The sequence below is a fragment of the Ursus arctos genome, unplaced genomic scaffold (genome assembly GCF_023065955.2).
Source record: "Ursus arctos isolate Adak ecotype North America unplaced genomic scaffold, UrsArc2.0 scaffold_23, whole genome shotgun sequence".
Taxonomy (NCBI): Eukaryota; Metazoa; Chordata; class Mammalia; order Carnivora; family Ursidae; genus Ursus; species Ursus arctos.
The window spans coordinates 26,669,363-26,682,250 of NW_026622908.1; the positions used below are offsets into that span (position 1 = coordinate 26,669,363).

Here is a 12,888-nt window from a genome sequence, read left to right on the forward strand (position 1 = left end):
GGGGCTCCTGGGTGGCTCAGTTGGTTAAGGTTCTGGCTTCAGCTCAGGCCATGATCCTGGGGTCCTGGGATGGAGTCCTGAGTTGTCCTCCCTGCCTAGTGGGGAGCCTGTTCCTCTGTCTCCCCCACCCCCTGCTCATGCTCTCTCTCACTCTCTCTCAAATAAATAAATAACCTTAAAAAAACAACCAAACAAATAACCAAACAATCCAATTAGAAAATAGAAAAGAGACATGAATAGCTATTTCCCTGAAGAGGATATGTATACAGTAAAAAAGCACCAAAAATGATGTAAAGCGTCACTAGTTTTTAGGGAAATTAAAATAAAAACCGCAATGAGATAATTAGGGAAAAAGCTCTTTGACATTGGTCTTGGCAACAATTTTTTTTTTTTTTGGTATGACACCAAAAGCACAAGCAACAAAGGCAAAAATCAACAAGTGGGACGAGGCTGGCATTGTGTACTCGCACAGCCACAAAGGCCAGAACTGGCTGCCAGTTGGAATTCGGGGGCCCCCAGCTTTAGGATGCTGTGGCAGGAACAGGGAGAACTCGGAATGGCTGGCATCTGCAAACATGGAAACCTATGGGGCTAAATCCACTGAAATTCGATGGCTGTCTGAGCCTAGTTTCTTTAGTGGCAAAAGCTGGTGAGGTCTTCTGCAGAGCAGGTCACTAAGAACCACTGTCACTCCCACTACGTGCCTGATACTGGTACTCCTGCCCCTCTTATTTGTTCCTAGCTACCCCTATACATGTTAGCTCTGCCAGTTTCTGGATGGGGTCATACCCCAGGGGGTCCTTCAGGCTGTATCCCAAAAGCTTGGGGTAGCGCACTCCTCACTCTGTCCTCCCTTTTCTGGTGAGAGCATCTTTTTCTAGCTTTCCTGTTTCAAATCAAAACCACAATGAGAGATCTCCTCACACCTGTCGGAATGACTATTAGCAAAAACAAACAAACAAACAAACAAAATATAGCAGCAAGTGTTGTCAAGGATATGGAGAAAAGGGAACCCCAGCATACCACTGGTAGGAAGGTAAATTGGTGCAGCTACTGTAGAAAACAGTATGGAGATGGCCCCCCAAAATTAAAAATGGAAATACCATATGATCCAGTAATTTCACTTCTGGATATACATCTAAAGAAAATGAAATTATCTTGAACAGATATCTGCATTCCCATGTTCAGAGCAGCATTATTCACAATAACCAAGACACGATAACAACCTAAGTGTCAATCAATATATGGTTAAAGAAAATGCTACATATGTATTTCACATTATATATAAGGAATTATATAACTATAGATATATATATGAAATATTCAGTCATAAAAAAATCCTGCCATTTGTGATAAAATGGGTAGACCTTGAGGGCATTATGCCAAGTAAAATAAGTCAGATAGAAAAAGACAAATACTATATGATCTAAAAACACTGAACTCATAGAAACAAATAGTAGATTGATTGTTACCAAGGGCTGTGCATGGGAGTTATAGGGAGGCATCGCTCCAAAGGTATGAAATTTGTTAGAAGACGAATGAGTTTTGGAGAGCTAATGTACCACGTGATGGCTACAGTTAACAATACCGTTTTATATAGCCGAATGCTGCTAAGAGAATAGATCTTAAATGTTCTCACCACCGCCACAACAAAACAGTAATTATTTGAGATGTAGCGTGCTGTTAACTAACCTTATAGTAGTAAACAGTTCATAGTATATACCTGTAACAAATCATACCATTGTACACCTTAAACTTCTACAATGTTATATGTCAATTATATTGCAATAAAGCTAGGAGGAAAACTCTAAATATGCAACCATCACATAACCCAGCAGTTCATTGTTGGGCAAAGAAATGAAATCCTATCTTCACACAAAAATCTGTACATTAATTTTTCTAGCAACTTTATTTATAACAGCCCCAAACTGGAAACAATTGAGACACCCTTCAGCTTGTGAATGGTTAAACACACTATTGTATATCCTTACCAGAAATACTACTTAGTAGAAAAATAAAAGAACTATTACACCCAATAACTTAGATGAATCTCCTGAGAATTACATTGCGTGAAAAAAGCCAATTCCAAATGATTCCATTCATACAACATTCTTGTGATGAGTAAATTGTAGAAATTGAAAGATCATAGTTGCCAGCCGCTTAAGGAAATGTTGGGGGATGAGAATGATGTGGGTGTGATTATAATAGGACAAGAGTGGGGACCCTTGTGATGATGGACATGCTCTGTCTTGTGACTGTACTAATGTCGATAACCTAGTTGTTGTCCTATAGTTTTGTAAGATAATTATCATTAGGGGGAAAGAGGAACAGGGTATATGGAATTCATCCAGTTATTTCTTAAAATTACACATTAAAGTACAACGGTTTCACAATAAAACAATTAAACATTCAAGCATCAATAACATCACATCTACATATTTTGCCTCTGGACTATATGGCAATCACATAAATGCCCTTAGCTGATTTTAAGGAAAACTGTCCAGTATAGCCCTGGTGCCTCAGGGACAATGTTTTCTATCGTGCTCATTATTAAGTTATTATCTCCCATTCAAATCCGACGTCCTCTATTTTGTTTTGAGAGGTGGGGCTTGGGTTGCCGCAGAGCACATCCCTTTGCCACTTGGCTCCATCTGTGGGTTCCCTTCTAGATGCTCAGGCTATAATATTGGCAGAACATGAACCCTCACAAAATTCTGAGTCTCAACTCCATATGATCCCCAATCTGAGCTCCGGGGGCACTAGCACCAGCCCGCTGGTATAACCGTTCTTAGAGACACAAATCTCAGCATCGTGGAGTCCTCCCCACCCCCTCAGCCTCTACAGTTTCTCTACTTTTCAGGCAACATCCTTACCCAAGACTCCTGAAGTCCAGCTCTGCAAAATTCCTCCTTCAATATTCTAAATTCTAGTCATCCCAAACTCTTGCCTGCTGTCCCTGCAGCTGGGGCAGCAAATTCTCTAGTGACTACTTATTTGATTCCTCAGTGCCCCCCTTTGCCTTTCCAGTTCTCCAATATCTGGCTAATAATTCTTAAATTTTATCTGTTAAAATAACCGGTACGGTTTCTGTTTCCTGAGTGCAACCTCACAGATGCGGGCTATCAGTAGCAGGGTTTGAAGCTGAATAAAGGGAAAGTAGCTAGAGAGGCAATGAGAGATTATGTGCAAGGCAAAATTATGAGATGGGCAAATAGAGTGCAGGAGGAACAATCAGAAACAAGAGGGGGTGTGGATAGGAGTTCAGGGAGAAGTAGAGTTGCAGAGAGGTAAGTGTTCTGCTTTTGAGAACAGTACAAACATATGAGGACATGCTAGTACTGCCTCTTCCCCACCTTGTTTCCAAGTTTTGCTTCAGTTCTGGCCCACATATGTTACCAGAATAATTCTCTTTTCACTTACACAGGTCTTTCTTCCCTATAAACAAAAGATATTAACTAAAAGAAAACAGCATCCCCTTTTCTGAACAGATAGAAGAACTAAGATTAAGGGCAAAGAAAAGGGACAGTCACATATACTTTTTTTAAAAAAAAGAGCTTCACAGGGCACCTGGGTGGCTCAGTCTGTTAAGCATCTGACCTCAGCTCAGGTTGTTATCTCAAGATCCTGGAATCCAACCTTGCAACAGGCTCCACGTGCAGCGGGGAGTCTGCTTGTCCCTCGGTCCCTCCCCTGCTTATGTATTCTCTCTCTATTTCTTTCTCAAACAAATAAACACAATCTTTAAAAAAAAAAAAAAAAAAAAAAGAGCTCCAAACTTTTCTTTCTTTATTGGTTCATGTTCCTCTACAATACTTTATCTTACCATTGTCTCCTCATTTTTAGCGAGCACTTTCCACACTACAAAACATCTCCATATCTATGTTCTTATGTGACTCTCAAAACAAAGTGGTCTCCCTAGAGACAGATAGCACGTCTTCTGTTGGCTTAATCTACATAATGTGATGGAGTTGATGCAAGGAAGAATAGTTGTCTTCCAGGAAGCTCTTGAGCGATGGGTTTAGGACCGATAGCTGTTATACGTGCAACCCAGGGAGACTAAATATTAACAGGAAAATGTATGAGCAATTCTTCCTCCTCCTGTGGTTTCAGGTTCTCACAACATCTCTACTTTCCCCCTTAAAACAGCATGAATGATTCAAGTAAGTATTTGCCAATTAAAATGGCAAGAACAAATGTCTCTCTTGCCCTAGATGGAGCTTCATGCTTTGATCTTTTATTTTTCTCCTCAACACACCAGTGAAACACCGCAGATGAATGAACATATTATTTCCATTCAACAGAGCTGGACAGCTCTTCTAGACTCATGCAGCCTTGGCCATTGACAGTACACCATGGAGCTGAAGGAGATGCCACAATGCAGACCCCACCTCACAAACCGTCACTTATAGGAGTCAGTTGGACTTTCACGCCTCCCGACTGGTTCATTTAGACAAGTTCAACTTTCCCAATAGCCCAACAGCAACTATTTTCATGCTGTGACCACATGCAGCTTTCCAATCTCACCAGGTTTTCAAAGGAAGAATAAAAAAGCTGGCTACCTTTCCCAAACACTTTGTTGCATATTAATGACCTAACTGCTGCCCGCATTTCAAAAAGGGAGGGGGGCATCACCAGTCATCTGTTTGTTTCATTCTGAATCCTGGGCAGGCCAATCTGCCACTCTTCCAACTCCCAGGCAGTGTAGAGGCACATCTGCTCGAGGAACAGTTAGCTTGACTCCCGCCCCTCCACAGAAATCACTGCGAGTAAAAGTTTCATGAGGTGGGTACTTTTTCCCCCTGCTTCCTCCTTTTGCAACCGACTGAAGCCCAAATGAGCAAGATGAAATGGCCAGATATTTGGCCATATGTTGGCATCCACATGTGTATGTTTGGGAGGGAAGGGAAGCTGTCAGCTGTACCAAAGGAACATTATAATCATCTGAAATGCAATTAACAACCCCACAGTCAATAAATCTTTGAAGGATTCTAGCAGAGTAAATTATACCTCTCACTTACCTGCAGCAAATTGTCTATGCACCAGTTTCGTTGTTTGTGAAACTTGAATCCAGTCGATTTATTTAGACTCCAAAGTAGTTTCAGGATGTTTCCATACTGTCAATCTACATGGGTTATCTCTGTTCTTCCAGTAACTCCTATAAAAACATACACAGACACACACACGTAGAATTAAAGAATACACTTACGATATATAATGCCGAGTAAATACTGGTTGGTAGTTTAGATATTTGAGCAGCCATAACACACTAATTTTTTTTTTTACCATTCTTATTTGTAATAGAAAGTGATGGGAATAAAGATTTTCTCTTTTAAAAAACTATACTGTGTGTTAATGAGGTTTGGTATCTACAATTACACCTAGTAGAAGTACACCAGGTGAGTGGCGAAATCGTAATAAAAATTTATTGATTGGAGACACAGTAGAATAGATTTGACTAAAATTTGCTTGTGATTGCATGCCCTCAGAAGGTGGCAAGGAATTCAACATTTGAGAAGTTAACCATGGGGCTGGGGTTGTGCTAGTAGCTTTTATGTAAATAGCAATAATAAAATAAATAAAATAATAAAATAATTCTTTTCTGTAAACACACAAGTTTTATCCTGTCTACCAGAGGTTCAGCTAACTTCTCTGTACACTGTGAAAGAAGCTAGTTTCACCTACATTTGCACATCAATTTCAGTATTCCCGATCCATAAATGTGTCTTTATTTTCGATTTTTCTTTAAACTGGTTATAATACTCCTGGTTCTCTCACTGAGTCACAAGTTTTATAAAATCTTTAACACCTGTTCATTTTATATCTGTGTGAGAGTCGTGATTTTATTTCATTTTTTAAAATGATCTTTTACCACCCTTTACTCCAACTCTATGGGGCATATATATTGTTAAGTACATTTTACTCAGCCCCACAGGGTCTCTTGACTTGCCTGAGGGCCACAAACACAAACAGACATTCCTGACTGTTAGACACTGTGCTACAAGCTGAGGGCACAAAGCTAAACAAGGCTGTCTTTAGCCTCAAGGTCAAGGAGACCAGGGTAAATCTTCATTGAGTGTGGGGTATATGCAAGGTGCTTCCATAGACATTCAGGAACTAAAAACATATAAATCCTCATTGTCCAAACTCACCACTTGCTATATGAAATACTGAACTCAAAGAGATTCAGACAGTGCTATACCCCTCATTACCTGAACTTATTCTATAAACTCTTAATAACTGACTTCAGGAATCAAGTAGATTCGTATAGTGAAAGGCACTCAATTGTTATCTTTAAATCCTCAAAGTCACTTTGTGAGGTAGGCATTCTTCCCATTTTTACAGATAAGAAAAATGAGGCTCAGTGAAAGTGATGTTGAAAAAAAAAAATCCCGTCACTTTAGAATAGAAAGAGATAGCAAGATCACACTGCTCGATGTCCTCATTTTATAGATGGAAAAGCAGAGCTCAGGGAAACAGAGTGATTCTCTTGAATCTTTCATCCACCTAGGAGCCGGGTCTGCCTCAACATCACTGCCCCTACCTTCTACGCATCTTTTCACTTATCTGGGACTAGTCACTAGCGGGAGAATTGGCCACACATCAGTCAAAGCAGGCGGAAAAGTGAGGGGTAAATTATTAAAAGTTGCTGAAGGCTATCCGAAGTCCCCAGGATCTCTTTCCAACCCCTCTTACGGCTATTTATCCATCCAGCTAATCTGTTTTCTGTCTGAATGCATTTCCTTTTCTACTCTAATATTATAATTGTATATGTTTCTTAGTCTACCTAAGGAACACTGTGAGCTATTTAAAATATTTTAAAAAGGCAGTGACTAACATCATTCACAATAAGACAAAAGCCACTTAAGAGGTCAGGTGTCTTAGTGGCTCGATTTAAATCGACTCGGGAGGGAATTGTGTTCTCTAATACCAGTCTGGAATGACAGAAGGATACATCTTACTGATTAATAAGAATATCGAAAACACATTAAGTATCATCAAATCATGGACTCTGTTCAGTAGGGGGAAAATATTCAAATTATAGGTTCATATGACAGAAAGAAAACACTAGTGGGGTCTTTGGTGGCCACAGTTTTGGGAATCATTTTTCTATGTTCTACTGTTGCCCATGGATTTTGAACACCTCTACAGAAAACCAGTGTCCTGGATGGCTTTACACTTCAGTCAGGCTTTGCTCACAAGTTCAAGCACAAATCCCCCCTGTCAGGACCAACAGGAGGGCAGGAGTGATTTTTTATTACCCCCATTTGCAGAGTGTGGCTAAAAATTTGGGCAGATTTCAGAATCTCTGGTGGAGTCAATTACTTTTTACCCACTTATGGTCCAGCAGTCCAGAAACTTTTAAGGCCACACCCTCATGACTACTAAACCATAAAACCAAGCAGATTCCATGCTTTTCTTCCTTTTTTTTGCCCACCTCATCCCAACTCTTCTTGCTTTTGTCCCCTCCTCGATTGTCCCTTTTCTCTTCCACCATTTTTGCCTTCTTCCTGTTCTTATTTTTCTCCTCTCCCTCCATACAAGTATTACTAGGAGGAAGTTATGATCATAGGTATCTAATGAACAGGCTTATACTACATTACTTCTCAATAAGCAGAACAGAGAGAGGTTACTAGCATCCCTCAAAGAGTTCTATATCCAACTAGCAGCAACAGGTCACTTTTTATGAGGAAAAAATGCAACACATTTGTCATTTTTCTGTCCTTTCAGTCATTCACAACATGCTTCTTACATGGGGCTGATTTTGTTGCAAGACTTCACACCCTCCAGAGACTTTCCCTCAGGAAATTTACAACCTTCTGTTCCTTTCCGAGTCATCAAAATTCTAATGGAGTAGTGTACTATGTAAACCTATGCTAATTTCAGTCATTATGCAGATGTCCAAGTATATTGCAGGTTCCCACCTAAAAGTGTTATTTCCCTCTAGAGTCAAAGGTACTTGGATGAGCTGCTGATTCCTTTGTTAAAATATAATCCACATATCACCAGGTCACCAAATTTATCAAACCTCTGCCAGGAAAACAGGATCCCCCTAGAGAGGTTGGTGAATTGAGCAATGTTGAATTGCCGCTCGTATTGAAAACGGATGGGAAAACATTCTAAAGAAACTTAACTTTTTAATTAATCATAATCTCCCACCTTTGTGAATTTTAAAAATTCCTGCTTTTGTTTTCAATTAACAAGCTCTATTTGGCTCTGTCTGAGCTGCTAGGAAAACAGTATAAAAATACATTTCATGAGTCGTCCCATATAATCCTCAGGACAATTTAAAAGGATCTGCCTGGAATGCATCATTTAGAAACCGACGCTTTAGTGAAGTGACAAGATATGACCAAGGCTACACAGCTAGTCTTAAGTGTTAAAACCCAGATCTTATACCAGCTTCTATGTTCTTTTCCATTTACACCAGATTTTCACTTTGAATATGTTAGTCTAACAATTGGTCCAAGCTGGACTTTCCTTGTATAAATATATCTCAGTGGTTAAAGTGCTTATGTTCTATACAGAGTAAGATCTTCAAAAAGAGTGATGTTCCATCTAGGAGAAATAAGGAGGCTCCCATTTAGCCTTGTAACCAATTATATCTATGATATAATGATCTATGATAATATGATATAATCATATGATTAATACAACTGGATTATGGGCAAAGAGTACAGTTAAGATACATTCAAGGATAAAGTCAGATTTTCCAGATGGAAGTAGGATGCGAGTTGACGTTTCTTCAGATGCACTCTATCACTGTGGCCTTTCCCCATGCCTAAATCAAAGAGCTCATATTTCCTGAGAAAACTAAACTACATCATTAAAATAAAGGAGATTGTGGTAGACACTAGAACAAGACAAATATTAACTTCCTTACATGTTTTCTGTATATAATAAGAAGGGCAAGGTTTTTGAAGCCCAACAGTGGGGAAGCGGCTTCAGAACCTTCATATAGAGTTCATAACACCTACCCCTCACCCCTGCCCACCATCCAGGCTTGATATGAGAACTAAAATATTTTCATTTAGAGGTACCTAGATGGCTCAGTCAGTCAGTGGGCTGACTCAATTTCGGCTCAGGTCATGATCTCAGGGTCCTGAGATCGAGCCCTACACTGGGCTCCACGCTGGGTGCTGGGTGTGGAGTCTGCTTGAGATTCTCTCTCTCCCTCTCCCTTTACCCCTCCTTGCTTGCTTGCTCTCTCTCACCCTCAAACAAATAAATAAATCTTTAAAAAAATAAAATATCTGCATTTAAGGCTGCAGCATACTGTTCAAATTTGACTCATAAATAATTAGAACTCGTCTTATCTCCTCATTCAGCACCAGGTTCGTCTTAGGGATCCATTCTAACAAGGGGCCAAATTCTCTGGCTTCAATGGTGCATTTTGCCACAGGGTGCTGTTGGTTGTGTAGAATATAACACAAGAGTAAGAGTTAAGGGAAGTGAAGATGCAGTGATTCCCTCTTGATTCCTGACACTGACACTCCCACAAGGTTCAAGACCTGGTGTCAATAAATGTTACCATTCCTTACCCAATTGACCAGCCCCATTTCAAACCTGACAGTTGCTGTGTATGTATCCATTTCCTGTGATTATTTCCAAAAGTACATATTTTATCATTTGAGTGTGAACACATAATTTATAATAAAAGCTCAAACAGAGACACTAATGCTAAATACAGAATCTCTGCAAATTATATCCCAACAAATAATAAACTTAATAGAGAATCATGAGACCCAAATTGCTAACCATAAGGAAGAAGGAATGGATCATCTTCTAATAATATTGTACTGAATATAAATGAATAAAGGGTTCTTTTATTGCATTTGGGTCATCAGCATTCCAAATCTCAATGGGGCTTTTGACACAAACATACAATCAAGAGCTGAGTTATTATTTTTATAATGATAATATCCTAGCTGGTGCCTTCAATCAGAAACCTGATAAATAATCACAATTCATAGAACTCAATAACGTGTTAATACATCGATTTCAAAAAAGGATCTGAGATCAGTGTATATCTTTTATTCATTCCCACAGTCTATTTTCTAATAAATTTTGAAACAAAAATCTAAGTTTAAACATGATTATGGTACTCTAGTCAGATATTCAAGTCCAACCTGCCTAAAAACAGATCAAAACAAGATGTGCAACGCATATGATTAAGCCACATCCAACTGTTTCAGCTAAGTTTTCAAGGTAAGTTTGACTTTAAGGAAAAGCATGGCTATTTTTTCATTCATTCATTCTCAGGAAGGCAAAATAACATTATAATCATCTGCACTCATTATAAAGTCACATGGCCTTAGGTTCAAATCTAAGTTGTCAATCACTGACTTTACCGTTCTTCAGATACTTACTCTCTGATTTGTCTTCTCATCTGTAAATGGTTATAATAATGGTATTTAACAAAAAGCCTCGTTTTAGTATTAAATGAGATAACCTACAGAAAGCAAAAAGCACTACTTCTGACATGATAAATGCTAAATTAACAGTAGCTATTATTTTCTAGTTGTCCACAACATTTTTGAAATGCCTATTGATGTACTCTCTTAGGCAACATCGAGACATACTTGTCATCTATGTCCCCACCTTGTCACATACAACCCAACCCCAAATCCCAACATAAGGAAACTAGGGCATTCTCACAGAGCAGTAAAGAAAGGAATCTACATTCCAGAGTCGTGTATTTATTTACGTTTTTATTTAAATTCCAGTTAGTTAACATACAGTCTAATATTAGCTTCAGGTGTACAATATAGTGATTCAATACTTCCATTCAATCCCTGGTGCTCATCAGGACAAGTGCTCTCCTTAATCCCCATCACCTATTTCTCCCATCTCCCCACCCACCACCCCTCTGGTCACCATCAGTTTGTTCTCTATAGTAAAGAGTCTGTTTCTTGGTTTGCCTCTCTCTCTCTTTTTTCCCTTTTCTCATTAAATTCCACATATGAGTGAAATCATATGATATTTCTCTTTCTCTGAATTATTTCACTTAGCATAACACTCTCTAGCTCCATCCATGTCATTGCAAATGGCAAGGTTTCATTCTTTTTTTTAATGCCTGAGCAATATTCCATTGCGTGTGTGTGTGTGTGTGTGTGTGTGTGTGTGTGTGTGTGTATCACCTCTTTATCCAATCAATGGACACTTGCACTCTTTCCATAATTTGGCTATTGTAGATAGTGCTGCTGTAAACATCAGGGTGCAAGTATCCCTTTGGATTCATGTTTTAGTATTCTTTAGGTAAATACCTAGTAGTGCAATTGCCGGATCATTGTGGAGTTGCATTTTAAACTTTAATCTGGTCGAAGGCAAGAACCATGAAGCCTCCATATTGGAAGCGAGTCCACCACAGGCAGCATGTGAGTTACACAGCCTCACTCGGCCTCTGCAGCCACCCAGTAAATGGAGGCTCACATCTAAATGATTAAATACATCAGCGTTAAGAGGGGCACCTTGGGTGGCTCAGTTGGTTAAGCATCTGCTTTCGGCTCAGGTCATGATTCCGGGGTCCTGGGTTTGAGCCCGGTGTCAGGTTCCCTGCTCAGTGGGGAGTCAGGTCAGGTTCCCTGCTCAGCCTCAGTGGGGAGTCTGCTTCTCCCTCTCCCTCTGACCCTTCCCATGCTCATACTCTTTCTTTCCCTCTCAAATGAATAAATAAAGTATTTTTTTAAAAAATATCTCAGAGTTAAGAATAAAGCTAGCAAATTTTAAAAAAAGCCATTTCATCATCTTCAAAATGGCCTAAATGGTTATTTTCAAACTTAGAATTCTCAGATGGCTTGGCATTTTGTACTAAACTGAGGTGGCATACGAAGAGGCAGCCCTTGGTGCCCAACCCTCCCCCTGCAGCCCTGAATATCTTCCTACTGCTGTTAAATGTAGCTTTTTAGGAGGGACCTCACCTGCATGCATGTCGACATTCAAGTCGACATGTCCAAGTTCCAACCACGTACCTTATACGAAGACACCCTTGAGCGTACACACTGCAGTAATGATATCTGCTCTCAGGAGGGCACACCAAGGGAAGAGACCCACGTAGATACTAAAGAAGAGCTTGAGTAGGAATTCCAGATCTCAACTAACACCAAGGCCTGATCAAAATATAGTTGGGGACTATAAGCGGGACCTTCCTCTTAACTACATGAAGTCCATGGCTACAAAAAAGGAATTGACTGGAGAAATCCTGTTTGGATTTTTTTAAAGGACGGAGCCCAGGGCAGGTACCTCTCCTGCTTGAGTCTAAATGCAAAATCAGGGTTTTGGAGCCAAACCACTGGGGTTCTGACTCTGCTTCTGTTATTTAGCAATTAAGTAATCTCAGGCAATTTATTTAGTTTCTACGCCTGTTTCTTTGTGAAATAAGAATGATAAACATTTACTTCATAGTATTTGAGAATTAAGAAAGGAGTTAATGCACACAAAGCAGTTCAGAAAGTAGCTAGGAAACAGTATGCATTGTATAAATATTAGCAATTAGCTGTTATTATTATTATTATTGGAAGAAAGTAATAGTGATATTGTTAGTGGTGGTAATTATAATAAGATGCTAGTTATGAAATAATATAGTAAATCCTAGCAAAGTAAGTTGCAATCAGGTTTTTATTTTGTCTTGTTTTGTTTGGAATAAGGGTCACTTAGATAACATTTAGCTAGAATAGAAGTCCTTCCTCTGGGTAAGTAATTAAGGTTTGAATTTCTGATTCTGGTCACATCACAGATTGAACTAATCTAGATACACCTTCCATTACAAAACAGACAGAAATACTGGATACGAATCTAAGAAAGGGAACAACAACAGGTACACAGCTCTGAAGGGGGAAAAAAAGGTAGAAGAGGGCTGCCAGATGTGAGAAATGAAAAAGGAAACTTAGC

The 12,888-nt window shown here is 39.4% G+C and overlaps 1 protein-coding gene across 4 annotated transcripts in view; it reads right to left on the reverse strand.

Moving 5' to 3' along the window:
* LRRC4C (leucine rich repeat containing 4C) overlaps positions 1-12,888 on the reverse strand; it is a 1,128,307-nt gene that overhangs the window by 450,296 nt on the left and 665,123 nt on the right. For all 4 annotated transcript variants that reach the window (XM_057317294.1, XM_057317292.1, XM_057317295.1 and 1 more), the window contains one exon: positions 5,019-5,155. The gene's annotated coding sequence lies outside the window, so the exon portion shown is untranslated. The remainder of the gene's footprint in view (positions 1-5,018; positions 5,156-12,888) is intronic.